Source organism: Myxocyprinus asiaticus, chromosome 29 (assembly GCF_019703515.2).
Source record: "Myxocyprinus asiaticus isolate MX2 ecotype Aquarium Trade chromosome 29, UBuf_Myxa_2, whole genome shotgun sequence".
NCBI lineage: Eukaryota > Metazoa > Chordata > Actinopteri > Cypriniformes > Catostomidae > Myxocyprinus > Myxocyprinus asiaticus.
Window position 1 is genome coordinate 44,808,231 of NC_059372.1, and position 12,911 is coordinate 44,821,141.

At 45.8% G+C, this 12,911-nt stretch overlaps 1 protein-coding gene across 1 annotated transcript in view; it reads right to left on the bottom strand.

The window, feature by feature from the left end:
* slc6a1a (solute carrier family 6 member 1a) overlaps positions 1-12,911 on the bottom strand; it is a 92,899-nt gene that overhangs the window by 62,764 nt on the left and 17,224 nt on the right. The gene's annotated exons all lie outside the window — the stretch shown is intronic.

A 12,911-nucleotide genomic window follows, 5' to 3' on the forward strand; every position in this document is an offset into this window, starting at 1 on the left:
TATGTGCTATAACAAAACTTATCTTCAGTACAACCTTTGTTTAAAATCCAATTACTTAGTTGACTTTAGTTTAATGCAATTCACTGGACTCGAAGCTTTATTGTTTGTCCAGATAATGTGATTTTCCAAATGGAATTCAATCACTTTATAGTTCTTTATAATTTCAATATACTTACTTGTCACTGTGATATGAACTTTAACTCTAAGCACAGTTATACCACTTGAATGTATAAGTTATCTGTATGAAGTCAAATAAATTTATATTCTACAGTCTAGTTTAGGATTTATGAGCTGGCACACGTCCAACAACAGCTGCTCTTTCTCAGTTTAGTTAATCTTACATCAGACTTCCTTCATGGTATGGAAAGAACAGCCCAAGACAAAATTGTGCCAGCTAAGAGTTAACTTTTTGCTTTCATGCACATTTTGTTTTACAGCTGTGTTGTCTCACCGTTTTTATTCTTTTTCCTATTGTCAGTTTATACTGTATTATATTTACCCTTCCATATATAGATTTTTATCATTGGTTTTAACTCTACTATACAACCAGAATAATTTTTAAGTGTCCTCTTTGCCTCTAATCATTAGATCTCTTCTGCCTCATATATTGATGGAAGGTTGAAAATAGGCCTAAATAGATTTTCTTTGCTGTAAATTGCATATATACTCCTCATTAGTTACACAGCAAAGGCCAGGTCTCTCTATCTGGATTACAAATTCTACAATTTGAAGAATGGCCAAACAACCTACAAAGCCAATATCTCGGAACGTTTTTAGTTTTCTCTGTGTTAACAAAGGAAATTCCTTTCCAAATTTTCACAAGAGACAGGCTTTTATTCCCAACATCCATTCAACATAAAAAAGACAAACCTTCTTTATTAGACAACATTTACTCCATTCATCATATCCCTTTAATTTATTTTTTATTTTTAGGGCTCATATTACATTCAAATTCACACTTGTCCCCTTATTTATAGGATTCATATAACATACACTCTGTGTTCCTTTTATTTTAAGGACGCATCATACATTCCAATCCCTCTACTGGGCTCACATTTGTACTCAGTCATACACTTCCATACGCAATCGTACTTCAGTCACACTTTCAAATACAGACACAAACACTCTCACAGACACAGAAACTTTCACACTTTTTACAAACACAAGGCCTTTATAAACACAGAGCTCTCAAAAAACACTATCAAATTCTAAAACTAAACTATTCTACCACCTCTCTTAGGTGACCTACCAAACAGCCCTTCTCGCCGATTTATTTCCTCGACACGATGAAAAGCGTATTAGTAGGATTTTTGCCTACCTGTCAGACCTCTGTGATTCACTTCCTCAACACAACAGAACGATATCCGCAGGACTTTTACACATACACTTTTCCTAATCCACACTCCCTGTTAGTTCTGCTTCTCACTGATACACTTCCTCAACACAGTGAAAAGCAGTGCCCTGCAGGTTTTTTGCCTACCCGGCTTTTTTAAAGTTGATCTGCTTTCATTTACTGTTATTCATCTAGGCCCTCTTAACAGTAAAAACAAATCATTGCATGCAATTATTTCTTCTGGAATCAAAACCCTTTTCGTCTTTTTGCTCTTTAAATTTGGAGAAGCTTTTTGAGTGTCCTTACCACCACGGTCAAACTCTGGCAAGCACCACAAATGAATTATAAGCAAAAATGCTTACTTTTAAGTGGCCACCTATTTGCCTGTCTAGTAAGCCCGCCGTGGTCTTCCACACTTCTGCTCCTTCCAGCCCTACGTTGGTCACCAATTTGTTGTGGCTTCTGCCACCTCTGTGAAGCATCACTCTTGAAGTCTTGGGGTTTTGATGCCAGAAGATCTACTTTATTATCAGAGATAAAAAAGCAGAGTTGCTCCCAGCGCAACTCGAGAATCTGAGTTTGCACCCACTTAAATATATATGATCTACCAAGGAGTGGCTAATACATTCCGCACATGTCACATGTCACTATTATCTATCATTTTGTTTTGTGACTCCAGTCTGTTTCTCTAAGGAGTAGACAGAAAACATTTGTGGAGGGGCTACACCATATATTATCTCTGGTGTCAAAACAGGAAACTCAGTTTATCATATGTAAGCACATTCTATTCCTACACAGGCCTCTACACAGACACACACAGTAAGACACATGCTTGACCATCAGAAATAATTGTAGAATAAAATGGCTATATTTACATTGATTATACTTGATTAGTTTATATTCAACTTGATAAAAATATTCCACACCTTCTACCAATACCAATAGAGTGTTATGCTGGGTCAAATTTTCAGAAGAAAAGTGGTGACCACAGATTCATCCAACACAGGTTGGGGTGTGGTGTGCGATGGATGCCCGACTTTTGGCATAGAACTACCTGCTATCTTTCTAGCTTTGAGAGCTTTTAATTTCGACATTGTGAACCACATTGTTCTGATTCGTTTGGACAACACAATAGTAGTGGTGTACATAAATCGCCAGGGCGGATTCCGATCGCCACAATTAATGACCATGACACAACGCCTCCTCCAATGGAGCGGGCATCATCTCCTCTCATTGCATGAGACACATGTCCCTGGCCATCTGAATTTCAGAGAAGATCTGTTGTCATGTCAGGGTGTAGCACCAGGGGAATGGAGATATCATTCCTTAAACAGTGATGAGGATTTGGGAAAAATTCGGCAAAGCAGAAGTCGACCTATTCGCCACTGCGGAGAATGCCCACTGTCCCCTCTGGTACTCCATGTCCCAAGCCCCTCTGGGTGTGGACACACTAACTCAAAAAACACAAATATGCATTTCCCTCGGTGTGCCTCCATTCTGTTATCAGCAAAGTCCGAGAGGACATGGAAACAGTTCTGTTAATTGTGCCGAAATGGCCCAATCAGTCCTGGTTTCCGGAGATAATAGAAATACTAGACGGCCATCTGTGAGAAATACCGCTGGGGTACCTTCTCTCTCAGGCACAGGGCACGATTTGGCATCCCCAGCCAGAGCTGTGGAACCTACATGTGTGGCCCCTGAACGGAACACAATTGGCTTAGTCATGATGAATGCCATTTTACAGGCTAGAGCAATGTCCACGAGACACCTCTATGCAGTTAAATGGTGTGTGTTTGCAAATTGGTGCTCTTCACATGGTAAAAACCCAGTGAAATGCCCCATAGCTTAGATTTGGACATTTCTTTAAGAGCGGCTGGATGCTGGTCAATGCTCAAGGTTTATGTAGTGACTATCTCAGCATACCACGCCCTGGAGGCTGGCTCTTCGATAGAAAAGCATAATCTAGTCATAAAGTTCCTTAGGGGAGCGAGGTATTTGAAACCCCCTCACCCTGCTATGGTGCTTGACTTGGGACTTGTATCTGGTGCTGAAGGCACTCAAAAACTCCCTGTTCAAGCCACTGAAATCTGTTGAGCTGTTGGTGCTATCCTTAAAGACCGCACTCCTATTGGATTTGGCCTCATTTAAATGGGTGTGTGACATGCTGGCACTGTTGACTGACAGCTCATGCCTTGAGTTTGGTCCAGATCTGTCAAAAGCCACCATTAAACCTAGAAAAGGGTACGTGCCTAAGGTTTTATCAATGCCCTTCAGGGCTCAGGTGGTTTGTTTACAAGCCTTCTTTCCCCCACCATTAATTCAGATGAAGAGCAATCTGTACATATGTTGTTCCTGGTGAGGGCATTGCATACATATGTTGAGCGCACCCATCAGTTTAGGCTGTCGGATCAGCTCTTTATTTGTTATGGAGGATGCACGAAAGGAATGCCCATCTCTAAACAAAGGCACTTTTGCTGGATCATTGATGTGATCGCCCTCTCTTACGAATCACAGGGCACGAATTGCACTATTGGTGTCAAAGCGCATTCAACCAGAGGCATGGCCTCTTTCTATAGAGCGCTTCTTACTCTCAAGCGGGTGAGCTCAAGCCCTTATTACGGGTGGGCTACTGACTATAATCAACACAGCCACCTAATTATATGCTGTTGAACTGCTTTTTTAATGTCATAAGCACTCCCATAAGAAATAAAATCTACTTTCCCAACCTTGTCGTGAGAGGGTTAATAATCCATACTGTGTATATCTATATTGTTCATATACATCCCAAACTACATTAGTTTCCATCTGGCATCCACCAAGTGGGACTATTCATATACATTTTTAATATGACTTACACTACCGTTCAAAAGTTTGGGGTCACTTGCCTGAAATGTTTCTCACGATCTTAACAACCTTTTGATCTGAAGGCGTATGCTTAAATGTTTGAAATTAGTTTTGTAGACAAAATTATAATTGTGCCAACATATTAATTTATTTAATTACAAAACTAAAATTTTATTAAAAAAAATTTTTTTTTTGAAATGGATGACTTGGACCGAATAATTAAGAAAAGCAGCCACTAAGTGCCCAGCATATAGATGAGAACTCCTTTAATACTGTTTAAAAAGCATCCTAGGGTGATACCTCAAGAAGTTGGTTGAGAAAATGCCAAGAGTACATTTCTGCAAAATCTAGGCAAAGTGTGGCCACTTTGAAGATGCTAAAATATAACATAGTTTTGATTTATTTTAGGATTTTTTATTCACAACATAATTCCCATATTTCCATTTCTATTATTCCATAGTTGTGATGACTTAACTATTATTCTAAAATGTGAAAAAATAAAATAAAATAAAAAAAATAAAGAATGAGTAAGTGACCCTAAACTTTTGAATGGTAGTGTATAAGTCATCAGCCTGTGGCCTGTGACTCCTTATGAACATCTCTATTTAGTGTTATAACTCTGGGAGTGTAATGTCACATAGTGCAGCGTGATGGGATACCGTTCCCCATAGTGCTTACGGCAATGTTGAGTGAACTGAATCGATAGGGAATGTCTCCAGTTTCACGTGTAACCTTTGTTCACTGAGATAAAGGGAATGAGACATCGCCAAAGCTGACCGCACTACTACTTCAGAGTTTCATAATATGAGTGACTCACTCTTGTCCCTCAGTCAGAAAATTCTGAAGAAATGGTGACTGAGCACCCCCTTATATAGGCCATCTGCGCGCCTAAAGGCAGCGCACTAATCTTTAACTAAGATCCCTGGACGTCTTCTCTTTCTTCTCACCCCATTTTTAAATGGATTACACCATCACATTTCTGACCATCAGTATCTAGAATATATAGCAAATTAATTTATCATCTTTCTCCTTCATATGTCCAGTTGTTTCACATATTTGGGCTAATGTGAACTCTGTTTTGTCTGACCTACTTCTTCAAGTAGTGTATATTCCTAATCCAGGGCTTTGCCTTCTCAATGATGATTCTGATCTTCAAATTAAGTTATTTCAAGTAAAATATTTTTATTGGTTTCACATCTGCAAAAACCAATTATACAGAATTGGTTCACCCCAAACATGTGTATGAAATCATCATGGATCTGAATAGTGAATCTTAAATGCACTACAGCACGACTGAACCATGCCCAACCTTAAACTGTTGAAGCCTGGATACCCATTTCTTCCAACATATTGAATGTTATAAAGGAATTGAATCTCAAGTACGGTAACTCAGAATCACGATTAATGTATTTCTCACTTGCCTCGGACTTACGTACTCTGTTTATAGAAAACTTTTTTCCTTTCTGACCTCTACTTCAATGTGATATTGTACTTTAACGCTGATATGTCTGTTACCAAAGGCCGGTTTTAAAAATTTCATTTCTGTTGACCTCTGACTCTTCATGTTTTGCTTACTAATATGCAGGCTGTACTACATTGCATAATTGCTGCTTGATTTGAAGACCACTTGGCTTTAAAAAGATTTTCTCAGCAAGCGATTTGTATTCTCAGCTTGGAATGTCTCTTTGGCATGGTTGAGATGTGTCAACTGGTGGCAAGTAGGTAACAAGAGGTGGCAGTGGAGGAAATTTATCTGCCTCATCATATGAGATTGGATGAGGATCATGTCTCAAAGACTAGTTTCACCCCCCATTAAGTTTCCAAGTGAGCTGCTAATACAGCGCATGTAAACGTTAATACCACTTTCGTGTCTTAAGCAGCATTCTCACAATAAATTATTCTCTGGTGTCCATTTCATCATTTGAAAAATAAAAGTGTTCAAACGAATAATAGCTATGCATAGTAGATAAAGACAGATACGCAGGTTATCTTATTCAAACAGCATTACATTACAATTGTCTGACAAAAGTGAAAACAGTTCAGAGGTAACAGCATTGATTTGTCAATAACAGCCACTTGTTGTGAAGAAAATATAAATAAAAATGGGTAGTTAAACAATACTATTTATCGCTGGTTTCAATTAAATTATATTATTTAATTACTACCCTACTATACCCTTCTGCTATACCCAAATTCTGATCTTTTGGCTGGTTCATATACTGTGTGACTAAGCTTGGCCACATTTCACATCAATTACAGTTTTGGACATGAACCTCAAACAGATGATTGATACACAAATGTGGATATCACCTTTTAACAACCACATAAATCAAACAAACTTACATAATTCTTGTAACTTTTATTTATTTATTTATTTATTTTTTTACCACCAATCTTCTGTTTTCTCAATTAATGCTGCCTTCATGTGCTGTCGGAATTATCCTACTTCCCACTTCTGAAGTGGTAATTAGAGTTAGTCACGTTCAAGTGCTTTGTTTTTGGAAACAACAGGAAACATTGACGACGGCAGGTTCGTTCATGCATATTTCTTGAGAAACTTTTATTTTGACACCATAATATATCAAACTCAGTCAGCTTGCTGACGATAATGGAATTTTGGTCAAATACAAGCTATTTTCACGCTGGAAAATTTACAACATGCATCAAATGGTTGCTGATATACAGAAATGTATATGATGGAAATGGCAAGCGCTAACAAATAGCTTAATTTAGAAAAATTAATACAACTTGCTGTCATTCACTACAGAAACCGTACTCTCATCCGCCATGTTGAAAGTGTACGTCTCTTCCCAACTCGGAAACTCTGGTATCAAAATTATCTCAGAGTTCCCTATCTGTCACTCACTCTACATTGTGTTGATGTAGTGACACTAGGGGTCACTCTTGGGAGCCCGAGATACCTCTGGTCTTTGATAAAAGGCCAATGAAAATTGGCGAGTGGTATTTGCATACCACTCCCCCGGACATACGGGTATAAAAGGAGCTGGTATGCAACCACTCATTCAGATTTTCTCTTCGGAGCCGAACGGTCAATATTTACTGAGCTGACTGTTCATTCAACTCTGCTGGATCTGACGGCGTATTTCAGCGGCTTCTTCCTCCTCTGCACTGGTGCACTGCAGAGAACGCCCCTGGGCACTTCGGCAGAAATAAGAGAGTATATTCTCTAAAAGAGTATATTTCTCTAAAAGAGCGGCACACACGGAACGTCTTTTTAAAGACGCGTCTTTTTAAAGATGCCTTTCCATTTGTGTGTTATTCCTGGTTGCGGTCATTATCTCTCAACTTCTGATGGTCACGATTGCGGTCTTTCGTGTCTGAGCATGACCCACGCGGAGACAGCGTTCATGGATGGATCATGTACTCGTTGCGAGAACATGACCATGGTAACGTTGCCGTCCTTCTACCTACGGGTATGAGGCCAGCGCGGCTAGCACTGGGGGCGATTTGGGGACCACAGTGGGACCACATCCGCTGGTTAACACCCCACGGACCTCCCATTCCCCAGCACACTCGTCTGCCCCGATCGGGCTTCTGGATGAGTCCGCTGGCTCATCTCACGGCGAGTTCAACCTCTTGTTCGGAGCCCGCGAAGCTGAGGAGCTCTCGAGTGCAGCATCGGAGAGCGGGCTTGTCCAGTCAGATGCAGAAGCCTCAGCTGGGCTCCCCCCCTCAGGTACGGTCGCCCAGTCACAGGCTGATGCGGAAATGATGGACATACTGCGAGCGTCGGGCTAGAGTGGAACCCTCCGCTCTCCCCTGAACCCTCGCAGCTCGATGATTGGTTCCTGGGCTCGCCCCACTCCAGTTCCTTTCTTCCCGGAAGTGCACGAGGAGCTGACAAGGTCATGGGAGGCACCTTTTACTGCCCGGTCCCGATCTTTCAGCTCCCCCGCCCTTACTACCCTCGATGGTGGGGCGGCCAGGGGCTATTCGGCGATTCCCCCAGTGGATAAGGTGCTCGCGGTGCACCTATGCCCGCAGAGCGCCGCCACCTGGCGCGGGTGCCCAAAGCTCCCGTCCAAGGCCTGTAGGTTTCTGACGGCCAAAGCCTACAGTGCCGCTGGACAAGCTGCCTCCGCCCTGCACACCATGGCTGTCCTGCAAGTCCACCAAGCCAAGGCGCTAAAGGAACTGCACGAGGGTAGTTCTGCCCCAAGATTGATGCAGGAGCTGCGCTTGGAGACCGACCTCGCTCTCCGGGCAACGAAGGTCACGGCAAGGTCTCTCGGGCGGGCGATGTCCACCTTGCTGCAGCCCGCCCCTTCGGCCCGGCCCCGGCGTGGAGCCTACCGCAGGAAGCAGACACCGCCCGTCTCACAGCCGGCCGCCAAGAACCCACGAAGGCTTCGAAGAGCCCCTGAGACGGGCGACCCAGGGACGACAAAACCCACTGCTTTGGAGCTGGTAAACAGACCACGCCATCCCCCGGTGGAGGGCCGGGAGGAGAATCTTTTGTTGCCTTTTCATTTAATTTCACCACATGCCCAAGTGGCTACAGTACCCAAGAGTTCAGCAAAAGAGCGGTTTCCTTGTTCCCTGGGTCACATACCCAGTGTGCACGGCCATCATCACGACCACCGTCTACCATTCCATTTTGGCAGGTTTGGCGCCCCAGTGGCGGTCTCCCCACCCCTGCGCGCCCAGCTGTGGCACAAATCTGCCCCCGATGTGAACTGTCCTCGTGACTCCACGGGACAGGCCTCTTCCTCCCCTGTCCCAGGCTGTTCCGGGGGTGGTCATAAGGAGCCAGGTAAGTGCTTCGATGTCCCTGAACTCAGCACGGCCACAACACGGCGTGGCACCTCAGGCTCTGCCCCGCTGCAAGGCCCCACCCGCCGGTACATCTGACGAGATTGTCCCCTTGGTCCCCCTTGCCCGGAGCTTGGATGCATGGCTTGCTCTTTCCAATCCGTCACAATGGCTGATCCGGACCGTCCGACTCGGCTACGCAATTCAGTTTGGCAGGCATCCGGGTCAACTGGGAAAAGAGCAAGCTCCTCTCGGTTCAGAGCATCTCTTTTCTCGGCTTGGAGTTGGACTCAGTCTCGTTGACGGTGCACCTCACGAACTAGCGTGCACAGTCGGTGCTGACCTGTTTGAAGGCGTTCAGACAGAAGACAGTGGTTCCACTGAAACTGTTTCAGAGGCTCCTGGGGCATATGGCATCCTCAGCGGTGGCCACTCCGCTCAGGTTGATGCATATGAGACCACTTCAGCGCTGGCTTCAGACTCGAGTCCCAAGATGGGCACGGTGCCACGAGACACATCACTTGGCCATCACGCCGATCTGTCACCGCCTCTTCAGCCCTAGGACCAACCTCACGTTTCTATGGGCAGGCATTCCCCTAGAGTAGGTCTCCAGGCGCGTCGTGGTTACGACAGATGCCTTCAAAACGGGCTGGGGCACTGTATGCAACGGGCACGCAACCGCCAGCTCATGGACAGGCCCTCGGCTGTGTTGGCACATCAACTGCCTCGAGTTGCTGGCAATTCTGCTCGCCCTGCGGAGGTTTCGGCTGTTGATCCAGGGCAAGCATGTGTTAGTTCAGACAGACAACACGGCAACGGTAGCATATGTCAACCATCAACACGGTCTATGCTCCCGTTGTATGTCACAACTTGCCCGCCGTCTCCTCCTCTGGAGTCAGCAGCACCTCAAGTCACTGCGAGCCACTCACATCCCGGGCGACCTCAACACTGCAGCAGACACGCTGTCATGGCAGGTTACCCTCAGGGGAGAGTGTAGACTCCACCCTCAGGTGGTCCAGCTGATTTGGAGTCGATTCGGGCAGGCACAGGTAGACCTGTTCGCCTCCCAAGAATCTTCCCACTGCCCACTCTGGTATGCCCTGACCGAGGTACCTCTCGGTATAGACTCGCTGGCACCCAGCTGGCCCCCTGGACTTCGCAAATATGCATTTCCCCCAGTGAGCCTACCTGCACAGACCCTGTGCAAGGTCAGGGAGGACAAGGAGCAGGTCGTCCTGGTAGCACCCTACTGGCCCACCCAGACATGGTTCTCGGACCTCACGCTCCTCGTGACAGCCCCCCCTCTGGCGAATTCCCCTGTGGAAGGACCTTCTTTCTCAGGGACGGGGCACCATCTGGCACCTGTGACCAGACCTTTGGAATCTCCATGTCTGGCCCCTGGATGGGATGCGGAAGACTTTAGCGGCCTACCACCCATGGTGGTAGACACGATCACTCAGGCTAGGGCCCCCTCTACAAGGCACCTGTATGCCTTTAAGTGGTGTCTGTTCACTAAGTGGTGTTCTTCCCGATGTGAAGACCCCCAGAGATGCTCAGTCGGATTGGTGCTTTCCTTCCTGCACGAGAGGTTGGAAAGGCAGCTGTCCCCCTCCACCTTGAAGGTGTATGTAGCCGCTATAGCGGCACACCACGACACAGTGGATGGTAAGTCCTTACTCATTCCCTCATGGGACCTCCCTGTAGTTCTTCAGGGTCTACAGAGAGCCCCCTTTGAGCACTTGCAGTCAGCTAGGCTTAAGGCAATCTCTTTGAAGACTGCCCTCCTGACTGCGCTCACTTCCATCAAGAGGGTAGGAGACCTGCAAGCGTTCTCTATCAGCGAAATGTGCCTGGAGTTTGGTCTGGGCTACTCTCACGTGATCCTGAGACCCCGGCCGGGCTATGTGCCCAAGGTTCCCATGACCCCTTTAAGGGACCAGGTGGTGAACCTGCAATCGCTGCCTCAGGAGGAGGCAGACCCAGCCCTGACGTTGCTGTGTCCGGTGCGCGCTTTGCGCATCTATTTGGATCGCATGCAGAGCTTTAGTGTCTCTGAGAAGCTCTTTGTCTGCTTTGGTGGACAGCGGAAAGGAAGCGCTGTCTCCAAGCAGAGGATCGCCCACTGGCTCATTGACGCCATAACAATGGCATATCACGCCCAGGACATGCCTCCCCCAGCAGGGCTACGAGCCCATTCTACCAGGGGTGTAGCAGCCTCCTGGGCATTGACCAGTGGTGCCTCTCTAACAGACATTTGCAGAGCAGCGGGCTGGGCAACACCCAACACCTTTGCGAGGTTCTACAATCTCTGGGTGGAACTGGTTTCATCCCGTGTAGTGGCACGCACAAGCAGGTAAGTCCGGGACAGCTGGCCGGGTGTATCACTTGAGCATAGCGCCTTTCACCTCCCCTGAGCTGAAGACATGCACTGTTGACTCCCAGTAGTGTTCACAAACTGTGTTCCCTGGATGATTTCCTCCGAGCCCTGTGGCAGAAGAGTTTGCGGAGAAACTCGCTGCCAGCTCAGTACACGTGCTAACTAAGCTCTGTACTGGGGTAGGTGCTCCTTATGTGGTGGCTCCCCATAGGTAACCCCATGCAACGAATATCTTCCGCTAATTCATTTCCCTGTTGGTAAACTGCGTCTTCCTTAGGCAGAGGCCCCTCTGCCCCAGTCACCATGCTCATAGAAACTCCTCCCCCGTAGGGTAGGACCTACCATGGGACTTCTCCACATGACATACTTCCGACAAAGCTCGGCAAGACCAATGTGACTTATTTCCACTCAAAATACCACCCCCCCCCCCTCCTCAGTGTCTTCCCCTTGGGAGTGACACTCCCCGACTAGACCTGGTGGCCCCAGTCGGTTAATTCCTTCTTTTGGGGGGGAGAGGAAAAAAAAAGAGGATAAGAGGCCATGACTGGGCTAGCCTGTCTCTATCTTTTGGGCAGTCGACTTGTCCCCAAAGGGCCGTTCGACACTCATAACAGCATTGGGGGAGGTTACATGTTGGCCTGGTGCACTGGCTACGAGGCACACAGTGGTCTACCGTCACACACCGCCAGTTCACGTAACACAGTTCAGCCAGTTGCGGCATTTCGTATAGGGACCCATAGTGTCACTACATCGACACAATGTTGAGTGTGTGACAGATAGAGAACATCCTGGTTACTTGCGTAACCTCCGTTCCCTGATGGAGGGAAAGAGACGTTGTGTCCCTCCTGCCACAACACTGAACTACCCGCAGAAATGGCCGGGACCTTGTCTCGGCTCCTCAGCACAAAACCTGAATGAGTATGTCCCTTTTATACCCGTATGTCCGGGGTATGCAAATACCACTCGCCAATTTTCATTGGCCTTTTATCAAAGACCAGAGGTGTCTCGGGCTCCCAAGAGTAAACCCTAGTGTCACTACATCGACACAACGTCTCGTTCCCTCCATCAGGGAACGGAGGTTACGCAAGTAACCAGGACGTTTCCCAGTCGTAATTATGAGTGGGAAACTCGTATTTCAATAATTCTGATTGCACATGAAGGCAACAATCCTTTGTAATGAGTCAGACATAATGAGAACAACAGTTTCCGAATCACATTTGTAAATAGATTCAACAGAACAAATATGTTATTAACATTACATAAATCTTATTGACTTAGATATTAAAATGCAAACAGTACCTACTACACAGTGCTTACTTTTATAAAATTAATTTCTTTGTAATTGTCTCCTTTTAAGTTGCCTGTTTTGTACACTCTATGCCAGTTTCTGACAACCTACATATGTATTTTTATATCCTGTCTTTTCTTTGATTATTACTCAAGGGGCTGTCTGCAGTATGATGAGCAACTGCAGAATATGAATAATACAACAGAAAGAGCAGGAGTATGACCTGTCTCATTGCTTTGCCCATTCATTAGGATCTGCGCATCTTAAACATGTTTATTATTTCAGCCCAGTTAATT